The 20,120-nt window shown below is 39.2% G+C and overlaps 1 protein-coding gene across 3 annotated transcripts in view; it reads left to right on the forward strand.

The window, feature by feature from the left end:
- The first annotated feature begins 610 nt into the window (after positions 1-610).
- The window catches only part of kcnv1 (potassium voltage-gated channel modifier subfamily V member 1), a 44,411-nt gene continuing 24,901 nt past the window's right edge, over positions 611-20,120 (forward strand). For 2 of the 3 annotated variants that reach the window (XM_072571244.1, XM_072571246.1), the window contains exon 1: positions 651-1,287. The gene's annotated coding sequence lies outside the window, so the exon portion shown is untranslated. Of the gene's footprint in view, positions 1,288-20,120 lie in introns of all 3 variants that reach the window. The other variant, XM_072571245.1, reaches the window with a different exon arrangement.

Here is a 20,120-nt window from a genome sequence, read left to right on the forward strand (position 1 = left end):
TTTGTCATTTGTCATTTCCCATCTCCGTCTCATCTGTTCACATTATTATAAAGAAAACATTGATCGATTCACCCTTAACCTTCAAAATCCATGAAATATGATTCTGTTTAAACTTGCCTCACAATTTAACCCTTTGAGACTAAAATGCAACTTTCTTCCACTTTCAAACGAGATGGTGCAAGTAGAAGGGGGAAGGAAATGATTTTATAGTTGGAATAAAGTTTCTTTTTTGAAAGAAAAGGTTGGAACAGAGGAAAACGATTTGCATTTGTATGGCATCATTCACAATCCTGTGTTTATAGAAATGTTTCAAAGCCTATTTAGTACTTTTCTCAAAAGAAAATGCATTGTTCACAAATTCGTGAAAGACACCCGAATAGAGTTTAAAAGGTAGTCAAGATAAACGTGAAACGGCAAACTGCAGGAAGGTAAGGTAAGGGGGAGCAGAAAATGGTTCGGACACGGGGACGAAGAGAAGCTTGAACCGTTTTGTTCTAGTTTAAAAGAGGTCCCTACTCATTCCCCTCCTTGTATTCCATGAGCGGAGCTGCCTCCTCGCTGCTTTAAGGCAGCGAGCTGTCACAGCCATCATGTGCCTCTCTCCCCTCAGCCATGTGACAAAGACTCACCTTGGTTTGAAAGTTGCGATGCGGATCAGTTAAAATAAATGTAAGAGTTCGCCTGGAGTGCAGTCTAGCGCCGCGGCTTGATCGTGAATGTCAGTCTTTCTCCCACCCCACTGCCAGTGGTTGGCAACTTTGCTCAGTTCCTGGGAGATCGCTGCATTTCTGTTCTGAGAGGGAGCTAACAGAGCTGGAGAGTGCGGCGGGCAGTCTCCCTGGGTTGTGAGAGACTGCTCCAAAGTTGTCTCGTCGGAGAGTTGCTGGGGAATGTGGAGAGATCCAAATGAACTGACTGGGCAAAGTGTTGAAAAGCAGCTTTGGGGAGGGCGTGTCGTTCTGGCAGGACTAAAATTCTTCATTTTAAACTAAAATAAAACTTCATTTTAACCCTGGGGGTTACAGATGTCACTCGCTTTGCTCGGGACCACGTGGAGTTGGGAGGAAACATCAGGGAGAAAGCGCCAGTGGAGGAGCTGGGAGCTGCTGCTGCTGCATGGTCTTGTCTGAGCGCCTGCGGACACAGAGCACTCAACAACTCGGGACAGAGTCCTACCATCGGGCCGGTCCCCAAACCACACTCAGAGTCTCCTGCATCCTGTCCGTGGGCAATGCCAGCTTCTACCTGACACCTTCGTCAGTGAGGAGGACTTGACTTCTCACTCAGGTAGGTCTTCCTCCAGTTTCTGCAGCCATGTACAAGTTTTAACGATGAATATTGCTTCTCTCTCTCTCTCCGGCGTTCTCCTTACCCCTGACCTACTCTCAATTGCTGGATTAGTGGTGCTGGAAGAGCACAGCAGTTCAAGCAGCATCCAACGAGCAGCGAAATCAACGTTTCGGGCAAAAGCCCTTCCTGATGAAGGGCTTTTGCCCGAAACGTTGATTTCGCTGCTCGTCGGATGCTGCCTGAACTGCTGTGCTCTTCCAGCACCACTAATCCAGTATTTGATTTTCAGCATCTGCAGTCATTGTTTTTACCTATTCTCAATTGCGGCTGCCAATCCCGTTTGACATCGCTTCAAGATGAAAAAAAACTTTTTACTTTTGTTTTCTTCCTGTAGACGTTTTGGAAATCCAGGGTTTTTTTGTAGCTGGCTTTATTACATTTTCCCCTTTCCCTTCCCTTCACTTTACCTTGAAGAACTTCATCTGTTCACTCCCCCCAAAACGGCGGAGTGACTGTTCGTTGTCTGAATGTATGTTTTTAATGTATCTAAAATTTGCTTGGATTTATTTTCCCAAGTTTTATGTTAAGTCCATTCTGCCGTATTTTTAATAATACAATGGGAATGTTTCTGTTTCAACCTCAACTAAATAATCAGCTCTCTATGCCTGAACTTTTCAAAAAAAAAATGCCAGACCCGCCTTTTGTATCTGGTCCTGTATCTGCTTTTGTGTTCTTTCTAAAAAGTGTTGTTTTGATACCTGTGACCACAACCAGGACCAATTTGTAAACGCATGTGGTAAAATAATGACACCGAGCTGTGTCAAAATGCCATCTCTAACTTGCTCCAAAATGTACTCGAATAGGTGATCTGAAAAAAATCCAGGTTAAGTAGATTTTAGAGCTTGCTCCTAATGTTGCCCCAGTGAGTGAACCGACAGGATTCCGGAACAAGTTTTGCCACTCAAAATAAATGTGCTTTAAAATCCTGTTAAACAGGAATATTGTCCTTAAAATTAAGAATTGTGACAGACCAATTTCATTCAGCTTCATACGTGCCAGTGTTTTGGTTCCACACAATCTTATAGCCTTGTTCATTGAATCTTCTCAGCCTTCCACTCCTTTCTCCCTCATGTGTTTTGTCTACCTGTTTCTTTAATCGTACCAATAATAGTTACATTAGTTATTCCTTGTTATCACAAGATCCACATTCTAGTCATTCTCTGGGTAAAGACATTTCCTGTTGCTACTAATAAATCCAATGTTAGATTTACAGACCCTAGATTTGGACTCTCACCACAGTTAATGTTGTCTTCTCTAAGTCAACCTTCTTAAACCTTTTTCATCAGCTTAAATATCTCTATCAGTGTTCTTGTTTTGAAAGAAAAAAATATGGTCAGGACGATATCTCATTTCTAGTTTCCTACATTACAAAAGTTGCATCAGTTTCATTACATTTCAAAACAACTTCACTAGCTGTAAGACACGTTGAAATATCTGGTGGTCATGCAAGCCATTATATAATTGCAAGACTTTTTGGAGCCCCTCTTGTGTAGTGGTATTGTCCCTACCCCCTGGACCAGGAAGGCCAGGTACAAGCCCTACACACTCCAGACATGTGTAATATCATCTCTGAACAGATTGATTTTAAAAGGTTTTTTAAAAAAAATTGCTATCTTTTACTTTATAATTTTCTTAAATTATTTTTGCACTTGTCTGTTTGTTTTTATCATAGAAACCATAACTTCTCTCAGTACTCTGTGCAGTCAGTTTATGGTCTGTAACACATTAACATAATTCCTTTGCATTCAATCTGACCTTTTAGAATTTAGTGTGTTTTACTTATTAACTTGTTACGTTTTAGTTTTTTTTGTGTATCTTTTTCCATATTGCAAGATTTCTCTGCTCCTCTACTCCATTTAGAGATTTAGGCTGAATTTTAACAAATGGTGATCCTGTCCATTGGCTAAAACATTGTTTCCAAGTCAATTTAGAGTTGAGAAGTTAGGATCTAATAGGGAAAATGTTTGTTTGTGTTTTCTGCCTTCTGGGTGTAATGTCCACTCCATTGTCGTTGTGTTTTAGGTTTTTTTTTCTGAATATTTGCAGAGCTAGCTTCAAAAAAATGTAGTGACATTAATTTGATGGTTCTCCCATTGAATCAGAAGAAAGCAGTGGCGTTATTGCGGGTGAAATTTCTCTTGCAATCTTATGCGTCTTTGGTACACAGCCCAGGTCTCACTACCTTACAGGACTATTGTGATGACAATGGCTCGGTACCTCTGGATTTTAGTTGACTTGCGGAGCTTTGCCAAAAAGTCAGTGCTATAGATTATTGAAGACTGAGCTGGCACAGCGGATTCAGTGTTGAGATTCCCATCAATTGGTAACCATTTGTGAGATGTGGCTACCAAGACATGGAAAGTGCTCAACACAATCCAGAGTGTCTCCTTCAATGTATATGGGAGGTGGATTATCTGACTGACCCAGTTCTGGGGTTGATGAATTTTGTTTTGGCAACATTCAAGCATAAGGCAAGTCTCGTGCAGAATAGGGAAAATCAATAGTGTTACAATGAACTGCAAAGAGGTGAATGGCCAGTGTTCAAGGGAATGTTTAAAAAGAAACCATTACAAAAAACTCTTCCTCTAAAACTCTCTTGAAGTGTAGGGGGATTGGCAAACATGACTTGGAGGAGGTTGCTATGAATCTTCCAAAATGGCAACAATTTGTTCATCAATCTGCATCATACTTTGAGATAAAACATCTTAATTATGTAGAGAAAAGGAAAGAAAATGGAAATCTTGCGCTTAGGATCCCCTTCTGGAATATCAGGAGATGGATGACCCCACTGCTGCATTTGAGCATATTTGGAACCACAAGAACATATACGGAACTCTTAGGACACACGCAGAACTTGTTAGCTCCTCCCAGGATAAGTATGTTATATCCTGATGGGCAGAGCTTATTTTGTAATGTCAATTAACCCCCTAAAACTTCAGCAAGCCTTTCACTAACCAGCACCAATGGAACCAGAAGTGTACCGGTTGATCAATGGGTCCACATCAAGCAATAAAAACACACATTAATTAATAGAAATGTAATGCAGGGGATATAAACATAAGTGTTATACTTACAGCATTAATCACTTCAATAATAACTGAAATAAAACTTACCAACAGACAATCTTCTCACTCTCCCCCTCAACTGAATACATTGACATCACAAAGATCGTGATAATATGGTTAACATCTGGTATTTCAGTTATATAATTATTGTTGATGCATACCCTTTGCATTACATTGCTATTACCTTGTGCATGTTTTAACATTAATAAGTGCAGCCCTCTTGGTCAATTGGTGTACTCCTGGTCCCATAGGTGCCAGTTAAAACAAAGTTTGCTGTACTAACAGTCTCACCCCTCTTTTTAACCTCCTTCAGTGGCTGCAACAAAGATTTTAAATCTTTTTTAGCACACAGCCACATTGGATTTCTATTAAATTATAGCATTAGTTACATTCTTAGATGCTAACTACAAGATCATCTTGAGTATGGAAGCATGAATTTTATTACTTTCTGACTGTGAGAAAAATCATAAGATACAGTGTCAGTCAAACATACAACAGAGTTTTTTTTAAATGGGAGATTATCGAGTACAAAAAGGAAAATGAAAAAGAATAAGCAGTTTTAAAACCAATTCTTTGAGTACTTGAAGTGTAAGATTTTAACGTGAGACCAGACTTGTTTAGTTGTTTCTTATCCTCAGCAGTGGCAAAGATTTGTAGATATTTTTGGGTTCTTGGTGAATGGATGTTACCTCAATTTGCTGTGTAACCAGATGCTGTTCTTTTAAGAGTATCTCCTAAACAGAGAGGGAGGGAGCAAGTCTTTCCCACTAACAGCTATGAATCTATTGTCCTCTCTCTGCTAAAAAAGATTTTGTGTGAAATTCAGTTATTTTGCGTATTCCATACTCTGGCTTCGTTATTTTCATTTGCAACTTTTGATAATCTGCTGGTGACTTTCAGCCAGTTATGTGAAATGTTTAGAAATGTATAAATTAAACAGAAGACTTGTTTTAGTTCAGCCTGCACCTTGTTTATTGATGATTTTATGAACTGGCTCAACCGTTTCGCCTGGTGATCACTCTCGGGTGAGTGCATTTCCTTTCTACAAAAAAACAAGCTCATGAAAGGCCCCAGACATTAAAATTAGATGATGGAAGTCAAAAGTTGAGAATCCATATTTACTGTGAGTGGCTTGCACATATGTCTAGTCCAGAATGGGCAGTGATATTAAAGTAATCTGCATAAGCGTGTCATAGAATTCCGACAGTGTGGAAACAGGCTCTTCAGTCCAACAAGTTCACACCACTCTCCGAAGAGTTACCCACCCACATCCATTCCCCCTACCCTATATGTAGACTTGACTAATGCACTAACTATATATCCCTGAACACTATGGGCAATTGAACATGGTCAATTCACCTAACCTGTAATCTGTAGGAGGAAACTGGAGCACCTGAGGAAACCCACACAGATACAGGGAGAATGTACAAACTCCACAGGCCAAAGCTGGATTTGAACCCAGGTCCCTGGCACTGTGAGCCACCGTGCTGTGCTAAATATTGATTGCCTTCTTTTAGATGGGCTAGCATTAAAAAGTCTTCCACTTGGGTGGCATTTGATACTCATACCTGAGTATCATACTCCTCTTTGAGGTGAATTCCACTTTCAGGTAAATTTTATAAATAATAGGGCTATCACATAACTTTGCTTGACGCTAGTCTACATATTCAGATTTCACATTCAAGATAATTAATCATGTCAACTTCAAGTAGTTGAAGGATTGTAATAAAGTTTCTTTAGGCATTCAAATCTCTGGAGAACAATTCACAGAATTGGGCAGGTTGATGGAAGTCTCCTAGAATTGGACTTGAAAATTTTCTTTGATTTACATGGAAACAAAAACTTTTGTGAATTGCTCCTCTGGAAAGGTCTAAAGCTACACTTTGTCTCTGGTGGATGTTCTCACCAACAGAAGTAGGTGATGTGTGTTACTGTTTTCCCTGTTGTGGTCAAAAGAGCAATATGTCAATAGTTTCCCCGACATGTTTTATCTCCCATCTGGAAGATTGTTGCAGTCCTGAATTCAGCAGGTGGTGAGGTGCGTCGTTATTTTTCCTCTGAAACCTGTAGGATAAGTGCATGTAATCTTTAATATGAGCAAAGATCCAGCAGTTTTGAAATAACAAAGATAGGCTTTGTTATCTTTCACCAATTGGATATCTTGCTGTAGCTCTCTCGTCAATAGTGTTTGATAAAGGATTCTACCACAGAGACCTTGAGGGTTTGCGCGGAAGTGTGAACTTTCACTGAGGAATCAAGGTTCAGGAGTTGTTGAAAATATTCTTTCTAGCTTTGACTGGTGGCATTAAGAAGAAAAAAAACATCCTGAAAGTGATGGGGATTTTGTTCATTTGACAATGGCCTAGTAGCTTCAAAAGAGCTTCACATGCCATGACCGTCCTTCTGCCATTCAATTTCTTCCAACCATTTGTCTTTTATGTTCCAGGATTGTTTTAAACATCAACCTTGATTTGCTCTCTTGACTGATTTAGGGCTGAGGCATTGATATTTTGCCTTTTGGACTTTTTGGTTCTTGTGATTTCTTATGCTTGACGGACGTTCAATACCAGGCGAAAGTGAGAACTGCGGATGCTGGAGATTAGAGCCGAAAGTGTGGTGCTGGAAAAGCACAGCAGGTCAGGCAGCATCCGAGGAGCAGGAAATGGACATTTCAGGCTTCTGCCCAAAACGTTGATTTTTCCTGCTCGGATGCTGCCTGATGTGCTGTGCTTTTCCAGCACCACACTCGTGATGTTCAATACCAGTTGAACAAGTCAATATCATCCATTAGGCATCAACCCCCATATGGATAGAGAGAGAGAGACCTATCGTTTAGATCTTTGAGTCAAACTCAAATTATTGAAATGATCAAGAATGCTTTGATCCTGGATTTCTCCCTGTAGTTTTTATATTTGTCCTTCTACTAGAAGACAATGTTTGTTACAATGTGACCGTGCTAAGCATACTTTGCCAACAAGAAGACACTATTTGCATTGACTTTTCCCTGCCATTTTTCCCAGTCATTCATCTCCAGAGATTGGAGTCAAGGCTAACTCTGGCATTGAAGTCCCTGAGGTGCATGATTTCTTGTTGTCTTTCTGTTGGGATACAAGTGAAGAGTTCATGAAATAAAAACATTTTTTCCTTGACATCCCCATCTGGTCAAGGATTAGGCAGAAGCATTTGATGACTGTGTGGTGTATTGATTACAACTGAGCTGGAGAAGTAATGTCATGAGCCTGTCATTTACACAACGGGTATGTTCAGGCAGTTCCTCTAAGATCCTACCCTTATGAGCATGAGTCAGTCGTATCTTTCCAGTAGTATGTGTATCCCCCTGCTCATTCCTTTAACTTCCCCTTCCCAAGAAAGTGGATCTCACTGAGGGCAATGATGTTGACTCAGTGTCCTGACTCACTTACATGTCTTTGATTGTAGTTCTTCTTTCTGAATGATCACCCACGAAATTTTCCATTAGTACTCTAACATTCCCAGTTGCAAAATTTTATAACTTTCTTTAGCAATGAAGTTAATGACCCAGCAAGATATTCTTCCCAGAAAGAACAGCCTCTTGTTTCAGCAACTCTTTTTAGGCACCTTCCCCATTTGGGGTGAGTAGAGGGTATCCGGAACTCCTGTCTCTCAAACCACTACCTACAAGCACGTCTGTCACAAATCCAATGTCCAGTTATCTTCTTGTATCTATTTCACATGTGCACATTTTTGACCCTGGACTCCCAGGTTGTCAGCCTTGTTCCTGATGCCAGTTCTCCATTGCTATTGGAATGAGCAAAAGTGTAGTGGTACAAATAGGTGCATACCTTCATTTAATATGGGGACCTTGGGCTACAATGTCTGCGGGTCTTGATAGGTTAGCGGTCAGATTTTGGTGACATGTTAAGCTAAGATAAATGGGCAACCTTGCTGCTGCCAAATGACAGCATCTTGTATAACATTTCATCTGATAGAGAAACATTTCAGAGCATGTATTAATGCTACTGAGCAGAATGTAGAAGTTTTCACAGAAGCAATGGCCTTAGAGATTAAATGTTAAAGAACTATAAAATAAGTGTAATTATGAAAGAAGAAGAGAAAAAGCAAAATGAAAGATTTTGGGTGAGAATTACAAAGCCTAAATCTCTAGTTGTTAAAAGATTTTTCTAATGTCAGATGAGAGGAATTGGAAATAATGTATTAATCTTAAAGCAGTTTAGGTTGTTATGTGTAATTGGAAGTTACTTCCCAGTTAATTCATTGAAAACCATTTGGCTAGTCTATGTACTGGATTTTCTTTTCATTCTAGATTTTATTTGAATTCTTACAGAGCAGTACTTATGATATTGTGTTCCTGACACAGAACATTTTATAACAGGAATACAGGTTGGAACTTTAAATATTAAGGTGAAGATACCCTAGTTCTTCTTTTTAATTGCTATTTATTCTTGGGATGTGAATGTTGTTGGTAATGCCAGCATTTATTGTACATTATAAATTAATCATTGCTAAATGAATTAATTCACTTGCTGTTCATCAATTTAAATACAACTGACCATCTTGTTTCAGAGGACTGTTAAAAAGAAAACATGTATTAATGTGATTTGGAGATGCTGGTGTTGGACTGGGGTGTACAAAGTTAAAAATCACACAACACCAGGTTATAGTGCAACAAGTTTATTTGGAAGCACTAGCTTTCGGAATGCAGCTCCGTCATCAGGTGATTGCAACTATAACCTGGTGTTTTGTGACTTTTAACTTTGTATTAATGTGAGTTTGGAATCAAATGTACCAACTCAATAAGGATGCCAGATTTCCCTGTCTGATCTGGAGGCAGGAGAACGTCACTTGTTTCCACATTTCATAAAGTTTATGCTGATTTGAGATTCCTCCACATTACCCCTGAATATTCCAAAAACGTTTTTTCTTCTCTTGTTTGTCAAGATACATCTGCCTTAAAGGTATTCCAAGTCTGCTCTTCTTTTTTTTTGTGTGGAAAAGAGTTCCAAAGACACCGGATCAATCCACCTCATCAAAACACCTCAGGACCTTTACACATTACAACTACACCACCTCATAGTTTTCTAAACTCTAGCAGATGCAGACCCAGTCTGTTTAACCACTTGTCGTAAAACAATCTGCTCATTCCAGGTATTAATTTAGTAAACCTTCGCTGAATTAGGTATTAGCCAACAAGAGAGATTTTGCAATAATCTGGTCATTTAATCCTCATCATTACTGATACTATTTTTACTGATTTATCTCATTCTGTGGTTCTTACACTTTTTTTTAGTTTTGGATGAAGAACCCTTTTCTAAAGAGATGAATTATTGCCCAGTTTAAATTATATTTCTGCATATTACTCATGAATATGCTGCATGTGAAGTGTTTGACTAACAGTTTTGAGAATGCATTTTATTTAGTTACAGATTTAATGATTATTTTGTGCTGTTACATTGGAACTTTGGAACATAGGAAAAGAATTGGGTCATTTATCCGATCAAAGTCTGTTTCAACATTCAGTAGGATCATGGTTGATCTGCAATTGAACTCTGCGTACTCATCATTACTCCATATCGCTTAATGCCATTGGTTAAAATACATTTCAGTTTTCACTTTGACAATTGATTTATTGTCTATTGCTACCACCCTTTGTGTGAAAAGATCTTTCCTAATTTAACTCCTGAAAGACTGAATTCCTATTTTAAGACTATGCTCCTTAGAAATAGGTCTGAATTTTACCTGATCCTAAGAATTTGGCGGGAATTCATGGGCTATACCTGCAGGAAATTGGGTTGGATCAGTTTCCTGATGCAGTTCCAGCATCATCCTGGGAGAGATTTCACTTCTGACCCTCTGCTTGTGAATTTATGATTTTTTGAAATCTTTTTAATCTGACTTGTACAGGATCCCTGCTTTCCTCCACAGTGACCAGCTCTCCCAGTAATTCTGCTGAAGCTCCTCAGAGGCTGGCCCTGTGGTTGGAAACCATTTAGGAGACCATATCTCGAGCAAACTAGCCAAATACTAGTCCCACTACCAACAATTTTACCCTAGCATACATCTAATTAAAATGCTGCCCCATACACTCCTCCATGCATATTGCTCTCTGAGAGCGTAGACTGTCAGTTCGCTCCATGCTGAACACGTGAAAAATACACTCTGCTCCCAGCTCACAAGAAGTTTAATTTACAGCAACCAAATAAGGTCATTGTTTTAAAGATCCTCTTGGATTGCAAAGGCTAGTTTAATTTATCAACAATGACATTTGAAGACATTTTGCCTTCAGAGCATCATGGATCATGGCTGCAGCTTCCTGGGTTACTAGCCCAGAGTAAAAACCACCTTGCCTTTGTGTCCACCCGTTCAACTAGTTACATAATACAACTTCCCAGTATGTATTCATTGCATGAAGTTCTGCATTGTAGAAAGAAAGCATAGCATTTAATCTTTATATGCACAGCTAATATAAAATGGATGTTTTAACTTAGCCTTTGGACCTGATCCACAGTATTTGTTGTTGATATAGTTGACACATTATAATATCAAAATATATTAAGTTGAAACATTTGTAACTCACGCTATGCATTCATACTAGAATTAATATGAGTAGGAGATACTGTAATTCTAATGAACATTTTACAATTGTCTTTTCTTACATTAAACGGAGACAATCATGAGAATATATATCTAGAATTGAATCCAAAATTTTTAAAAAAGTGTCTGAATATGTAGGGGAAATATATAGAACAACAAATATTTCAGAATTAGTTTCAAGGTATTCCTGTAAATCCATCCAAAATTAGTGGTTAATGGTTAGATTCCTTACAGTGCAGAAACAGGCCCTTCAGCCCAACCAATCCACACCGACCCTCCAAAGAGTAACCCACCCAGACCCATTTCCCTCTGACTAATGCACCCAGCACAATGGGCAATTTAGCATGGCCAATTCACCTAACATGTACATCTTTGGACTGTGGGAGGAAACCCACACAGACACAGGGGGAATGTGCAAACTCCACACAGTCACCCGAGGCTGGAATCAAACCTGGGACCCTGGTGCTGTGAGGCAGCAGTAATAGCCACTGAGCCACCATGCTGCCCTCATCTTGAAGTTTCTCACCCATACAATAAAATACAAGTTAGAAAATTCAAAACTGTTTATAGCTATGTTCCTTTTGAGACGTGATAGACCTTCATACCCAATTCAACATTTATAACACGTGAGAAAGAGAACAATTTGACCACTTCATTTGTACTTGGACATATCAGTCTGTCTTTTGATATTACTTGCGTTAGTGCAAGTAGCTTTAACATTACATATATGAAGTATTCCATCTAAGTTATTGATGTTAATGTTGAAGAACAGCTAAAGAGATTCATTGTTTTCCTATCTATGTAAGACAGTTCAAAACACACATTCTAGTTCAGAGATGATGAAAAGAAGAGCAAAAGAAGAGTAGAACTGGAGAGATTCACAGTTTGATACAAACTAATTTTCAATTAACTGCAAGCCTTCCGTCACAATGTATGTACTCACTCATTGCTCATAGTAAGAAAGACTTGTGTTCTTTTTTCCTAAGGATGTGTGTGACCAAATCAAGGAAATCATCTCATACACTAACTTAATTATAACTGCAGGCCCTAACAGCTTTCTAAATTTTAAGCAAAAATTGGTCAACATTAAAATGGAAGAACAGAAGACTGACTAATGGTGCTGAACAAAATTATGAATCTGACAAGTTTGATAGTTCAGAAGTAAGTTCTAGTTGTTCTCTGGATTAAATAATTTTATGCTGAAAGAAACTTGAGAATTTAGAAGATAACAGAAATATATGGCATGAAAATTAACTATTGACTTTAGCTGCTGGCAGTTGAAGAAGTAATTAGACATCTGTTAAAGGGGAGACTTTCCTGGGGCTTGCTTAAGATTAGCCTTGCAGGAAGGGGATGATATTAGTGTATAATAGCACATCTGTTCTAATTACGGTGCAGCAAATGAATGATTACAGTGCTCTTCAAAAGGGATATTTTAAAATGTGTAATGTTAGATTTGTAATTACTACTGACAATACTTCAAGGATGAAAATCCTTCTGCCAATAATACTTTTTTTAAAAAAATACTCAATGGGAAATCTTAATTCTCATACTAGATTCTTTTCTGCTAAAATTATCAATAGGAAAAATGCCGCCCATAATTATTTTCATCACTATACTTTGCAGCAGTTGGACAAGAGATCAGAAATGGAAATCTTGACAACTTTATTATTGTCACAAAACCAGGGAGCATGAAATCAATTATAATATCTGATTCCTGTTCTGCCTAGGATATGGTTAATTTTGCACAGATTAGATCAAATTGTGAGCTTTCCTAGTCAGCATATTGCTTTGTCATACTTGAATTATCCTGTAATCTGTTCATGTGTTTCAGGTCTTACAGGCATTCTCCTTTGCTATTTGTGTTACTGACTTAAAATTCATTATGTAACTTAATGAAGTTGAATATTTTCCTTTATTTCATACTTCATTTTTTTTTAAAGTGTTGATCCCTTTTATTTGGATCCAGTGACCATAGTTTCTGTATTGACTATTCAGCTTGCACCCTTTGAGATGGCAATGCTACAGAGGCATATATGAACATTATCAAGTGAATGATCTGTGCAAAAGTGAGGAGCAGTCAAACCTCGTGGCAGCTAACTGTACACCAACAAATTGGCAAAAAAATAAATAAATTGTGCTGATAGCAGAAAATCTACATTTTCTTAACTGCAAGTCAAGCGAATAACTTATGCTGTGCATAACAGGATGGACCATCATCAGACATGGATCCATGCCTGACCCTTGGGCAACTTTATATATACATAATTTATACTTTGGTCATGAACAGCATTTTTTTTCTATGATAGATATGCTTATTGAGTTCTTTCTTAAAGACCACCGTGGGCGGCACAGTGGCTCAGGGGTTAGCACTGCTGCCTCACAGCGCCAGAGACCCGGGTTCAATTCCCGCCTCAGGCGACTCTCTGTGTGGAGTTTGCATATTCTCCCCATGTCTCCGTGGGTTTCCTCTGGGTGCTCTGGTTTCCTCCCACAATCCAAAAACTGTGCAGGTTAGGTGAATTGGCCATGCTAAATTCCCGTAGTGTTAGGTGAAGGGGTAAATGAAGGGGAATGGGTCTGGGTGGGTCGCAGGTCGGTGTGGACTTGTTGGGCCGAAGGGCCAGTTTCCACACTGTAAGTAATCTAAAAAAACCACAGTACACAAGTAGTAAAATTGATTACTATTAATTATTTCTTCAAGCTTCACATGTTATACTTCATAGTCTGATGTGCCAAAGATACCAATTTGAAAATGCAGCTTGATTTCCCCCCCCAAAAAGAACACAGTACACCAGATGCCTATTTTGCTAATCAACCTGTTCAGAGATATTACACACAACTGGAGCAGGTGGGATTTGAACCTGCACCTCCTGGTTCAGGGGTGGAGACACTACTGCTGTGCCACTAGAGGGTCACAATTTCAGCTTGTTATCAATGTATTTATTTTGGAACCTATGTCACACATCATTAAGTGTTTGATCAAAGGGTTGTCTTGGGTGAAATCACTGCATATCGGTACAAGAATGACGTGAATGGCTGGCTACTTAACATAATTAAGGGGAATGCATAGTCTTTAGTATGGATACATCTAAACAAACCTAGGCTGAAGTTATAACAGATAGAGATGGGTCAATCATTCTGTGATTTTTACAAATTGTAAGAAATGAAAGAACGGTGCTACTTTCAGTTCAACTTTGAGAGGTATCTCAAGATGCTTTATTCTTTGCCCAGACAAAAGGCAGTTCACCATATTCTAATTCAGGGGTAATGATAAAGAGCTCAAATGTGGTGTCAATGGAACTAGGGAGATTCACATTTTGCAAAATACTAATTCTCCATTAATTCCAAGCCTTCTGTCATGGATAGAATTTCTGTACTCTCTTACTGCCCATAATCAGAAAGAAATGGCTTTTCTTACCCCTGGAATGTGCAATCCAATCCAAACAAGTAATCAGGCAGGATGTTATTTAAAACTAAAAACATTATTTATTCTCTCACATTTACCCTGAATTAATACAACGGCACACATTCAGTCTCTTACGTGCACGATTACGCACACACTAAATGCAGTTAATGATAGGCACCTTTACAATTAACTCAGCAAAGCAAAAAGTTTGTAGCAAGTTGAAATGTATATTATAATCTGATATCTAGGAGATTTATTCTCAGGTGAATTTTGAAACTGGAATAGGTTAAGGACTTTATCTGCTTCATGCCACTTTTCAGTCTGTTTCTCAGATTTGAGTGACAGCTGCTGGTTCTGATGGATCAGCTGATCTATTTGTAAACAGCTCTTATCTGGTCTTTTAAAACATTTGAGACATAAGAACAGAAGTAGGCCATTTGACCCATCAAGCCTGCTCCCCCATTCAATGAGATTATGGCTGATTTGATAATCCTCAACTCCACTTACCTGTCTTTATCCCATAACCCTTGATTACCTTAAAGTAGCACTGGAGGTGATGGACTGGTGATATTATCACTAGACTATTAATCCAGAGACCCCAATAATGTTCTGGGGACATTACAGCATAGCAGGATTTGAACTCAATATAAGTTCAATTTTATTGAATTCAATAAATATCTGAAATTAAGAATTTAATGATGAGCATGAATCCATTGTCGGAAAAGCCCATCTAGTTCACTAATGCCTTTGAGGGAAGGAAACTACTCTCTTTACCTGGTCATGTGACTCCAGACCCACAGGAATGTGGTTGACTCTTAACTGCCCTTTGGGACGGACAATAAATGCTGGCCTCGCCCGTGCTGCCCTCATCCCATGCATGAATATTTAAAAAAAGAAATGTGCCCCAAACTGCAACATGAATGTTCAGAACCATGTTGGAAATAGATCAAAGATGTAAGGTTGCTGTCAGTGTGTCTGCGGCCACTGCCTATTGTTGGAGGAGCAAGTGGTCACTTCACTTTGGGTTTGTTCCCTGAAATGCCATCCAAAATGGAAACCAGAAGGAACAAGCAGTGAACCAGAGTCACCAAGTACCATTTTAGTTGTCATATCAGAAATATGGTCATTTGGTGTCTATTTGGTCATTGAGAATTGGAAACTGGGTATCAATGAGGTGGGGTGAAACAATAGTGCATTTTGCTATTCACTAGTGAGGGACTCTTGCCTCACTGTTCAACACTTATTGAAGAATTGGACTTCTGCTCTCAACATCAACCATCTCTTTAGTGCTGATTTTATCCTATTTTCCAAACACTTCCATCAATGCCCAAATTGTTCTGAGACTGGGAATATTCTACCCATACTATGTGAATCCCCATGTAATTACCTTCTAGTTCTGATTTTTGTATGAGACAGGCATACCTAGAGATTTAATGCTGATCTTTGAGTAATATTATGCCTATTGAGTAGTGCAGATATCTTGGACTGGAAATCATTAAGCTCTGACTTTTGACTTTGACAAATTTTGCAGAAGTGTGTGAACCATTTTGGCACTGCAGTTAACCTAATTACTTTGAAATTGCTGACAAAGACCTTTTTAGATAAATGCATTAAATCATTAAATACAGCATTCAAGTAATTTCAACACATAGATAACAATGTTTGTGCTTAATGGTTTTTTTATTACTACAATTAAGTATTATCTGCTTGGATTGCAATTTTAATTTTGGACGCCACAGACAAGACCTGATTGGAGACCTGTTACAACAAAGTATCTTGATACACATATTTATTCTTTCCTACTGACTAATGCCTCAAGTGCTTTCATCATCTAAGAAGAGATTTCCTTAATTGACCTTGTGCCACAGTGTGAAAATGTGCATCTTATTTTATTAAGCAGAACCAAAATATAACAGGGAATTACTTATAAGCCGAAGTTATTCAATGAACAAAAGTGATGGGATAGATTTTCAGCTTCCCACACACCATATGTAGCACTGCTAAGTTGATGGTCACCTTCTGAATTTGGTGTGAGATTCTCTCATGCCGTTTGCTCACTGAGATTCTGTTCAGCATGGCTTTAAATTTAATACATCTTGATTATCAGCGTGCTTGTCTTAAGTTCGTAGATCTATAATAAGTACATGTAACCGAGGTTCTGCAAGTGTTTGTTTGAGTATTTCGTTCTTCCATTTTCAGCCAGTGTGCAAAATTGGACTGTTCTGAAACTAAACTGCAAGAAGGAACAGTGAGGGACCCTATGCCTGTGTTATACATACAGCCTCGAAGTCGCAGTTAGGTACATAGCCTCCCATCTGAATCATAGTCCCTATTAATGTCAGATCCAATTCTTGCAGCCTCCAGATTGAAGTCATCGACTTAAAATGCCAATACAGGTATATCCAACAATCCAAAGAAACTCTGCAGAGATTTGTTGCACAACAATAATTGTAAATTGACATCAAACAAAACCTATTCTTAAATGAATCTCTAGTGTACAGGTTTGTCTGCTCACAGCTGGTGGTGGTTTAACCTGAGAGTTGCCACGCCTCAGATGAGAGGAAAGGTTGGGGTGGAAGAGTCCTTCATCGTAATCTAAGCCAGTACAGGAATTGAACCCATGCTGTTAGCACCATTCAGTTTGGCAAATCTACTGAGCCAACTGACGGTGCCGATTTTGTGGCCTGCTTTGTAATGCATAGTCTCAAGTTTCTGGAGAATTGGAGCTACACTCCTCCAGGCAAGTGGGGAATGTTGCATTGCATTCTTGATGTGTGCCCCGTAGATGGAGTCAAGAGGTGAGTTCTCGCTGTAGAATTCCTAACCTCTGACCTGTTCCTGTCTCCACAATATCTCTGGCGAATCCAGTTCCGTTTCTAATCAATAGTAGTTGTTGATCGATTGGTGCTTATTCACCAATAATATAACATGTGGTCACTGCTCTGTAACTTCTGCTTCTTCAGCCATGATACCAGCACACTCATATCAAGCTTAAATTCAGTAGTATGTTCATTTAAGATTAGATTACCTACAGTATTGAAACAGGCCCTTTGACCCAACCAATTAACACTGACCCTTCAGAAAGTAACCCACCCAGAAGTCCTTTGCATATAGCCAAAGGAAATCACTTATTATTGTATCCTGGTCTTTTTAAATCTCTAACATTTCCTGACCATTCCTCTTCACTATTAATGAATTCTAAAGTCTTCTTGTTTCTGTAGCCAAGGTCTAAATTAGTTTTCTGGTCCTTTCATTGTTCCTTTCAGGTATACCTATCGGAGGTTAATGTCAATGGCAATTCTTGATGTGAGAAGGAAACACGTTTTACATTCCTTTGACTTCCCCTTTTGCACACCATTTTTCATAAAAGGGAAAAGAGAAAGAATAACTTTTAGATTTCTTCATTTTACACCCCAAAGCCTTCAATTACTTCTTACAGAGCCTCCTCCACTATGACTCAATGATTAGCACTGCTGCCTCACAGCTCCAGGGACCTGGGTTTAATGCCATCCTTTGGTAGTTTGCAATTTGCAATTTGTCCCTGTGTCAGCTGGGTTTCTTTCGGATGCTCTGGTTTCCTCCCACAGTCCAAAGGTGTGCCGATTAAGTGGTTTGGCCATACTAAATTCCCCATTGTCTAGGGATGTGTAAATAATGTGGATTAACCATGGGAATGTGGGGTTACAGGGAAAGGGTAAAGGGGGGTGGCTCAGGGTGGGATGCTCTTCATTGGGAATCATTGGGCTGAAGGGCCTGTTTCCACTCTATCAGGATTCTTTGAAGGTCTCTGCCTTTTTCTAAAATTAGTTCATTTTTCCTTCATTTCAAGGTTGCACTCTGCTCATTGAAAATATCCTACAACGATTATTACCTCTACAGCCGTAATTCCTTCGTGTTCGAGCAATGAAGCGAAAACCAGACTAAGAGCACACTAGCTTCTGTCTTTGACATTCTGTCTTTGGATGTCTTTGGTCTCTTGTTTCTCTGGTTATGTTGTAATTGTGCTTCAACTACTGGTTAACTGTACCTCCTTAAAGTGATAATGCTCTTAAAGAGAGACACTCACTAGATTTTTATTCTTCCAGGTCTGGATTTCTTCTTTTCCATGGTGGGGTTTAGATCTGTACCATTGCAACCATGTAGAATTGTCCTGGATGATCATTTCTTGTCCCCAGTTGTATTTGCGACCTCTTCCAATATGTGGTCCTTGATAAGGATTGTTTGAGCTAGATCGCTGCCACCATTGCTGCTTTTGTCTTTGGTGCAACTGGCAGAGAACCAGTAAGAGGATTTACAGAAGACGCACTGTTCTTAGATAATAAAAATAGGTTTGTTATATGATCGCAATAAATACAAAGGCATTTGGTCAGGCACAATTATGAGGACCTTATGGAGCTGGTAGATGGCTTTGAATTGGCTCCACCTATTCTACTGAAGCCAATGTAACATGAAAATTAACTATTTATGAACCATTGCATTCAGAACGCTAACCTCCATTACATTATCATTGTGTTGCTCAAAGCTTGGAGGACCCCTTGCAGCTGACTTTTTTTCTTGAAGTCTGAATGCCATACAGTCTGCGTGCATCTCTCTTTTTAGAGCTTACCTTTCATTGACCACTTCTGTTCAAATTCATGTTCTGGATATACAAGCTGTCAATGGCAGTGCAGGTATTGGCCTATAGTTGGGCAAGTGTCATGGATGTACTGCCCATTTCTCACCCACTTTGGTTTGAAAATGTCCTACAACAATTGTTACTTGTACAGCCATAATTCCTTTGTGTCAGAGCAATGAAGCAAAAACCAGACGAGGAGTACACCAGAGAGACACCCATTTGTAAGGAGACAATGATGTGGTAGTATTAGCGCTGGACTGTTAATCCAGTGACCCAGGTAATTTTCTGGGGACATGGGTTCAAATCCTGTCACAACAGATGGTGGAATTTGAATTCAATAAAAGTCTGTAAATAAGAGTTCAGTGATGATCATGAAATAATTGACAGAAAAACCCATCTGGTTCACTTATCATCTTTTAGGGAAGGAAAAAGCCATCCTTACCTGGTCTGGCCTACATGTGACTCCAAACCCACAGCAATGTGGTGACTCTTATCTCCCCTCTCAGCATTTAGGGATGGGCAATAAATGACATGAAGCTGCTCTTCTCCTTGCCCTTGGCTGCAGTGAGGTTGTCCATTTTCCATTCTTGTACCTCTGAAAGGAAGGAAGGAGCACGAGAAAAATGGGAGTTCTGTGATGGTCCTACCTACAGCTTCCACTTTGTGACACATCTTAGGACGAGTGTAAGGAAAGAACTGGAAGAGCATAAGGCATCGCCATCATCCTGGATGATAGACCGTGTAGTGCCAGATGTCATGGGTCTTGCTACTTTTGAACTCGTTATGTGGTGCACCATCATTTCATGGAGGTACAGAGATAGGGTTATCGAGGCACGTGATATTATGAGCCACCTTGCGCTGTAAGAGAGAGGACAGACTAACAGTGATTGTAAAACAAAAACAAGAATTGCTGGAGAAACACACAAGGTCTGGCAGCATCTATGTGAAGAAAGTGTGAATATTTCAAGTCCAGTGACTCTTCAGGACTGTTAGGAAATGATAAGATGAAGAAACCAAGATGGCATCTGAGTGAAATTAAGAAACATTTGAAGTGATTCCATTTTAATTGAATTCTTCAGGGTAACGTCCT

This window comes from Chiloscyllium punctatum, chromosome 5 (assembly GCF_047496795.1).
Source record: "Chiloscyllium punctatum isolate Juve2018m chromosome 5, sChiPun1.3, whole genome shotgun sequence".
Lineage (NCBI taxonomy): Eukaryota > Metazoa > Chordata > Chondrichthyes > Orectolobiformes > Hemiscylliidae > Chiloscyllium > Chiloscyllium punctatum.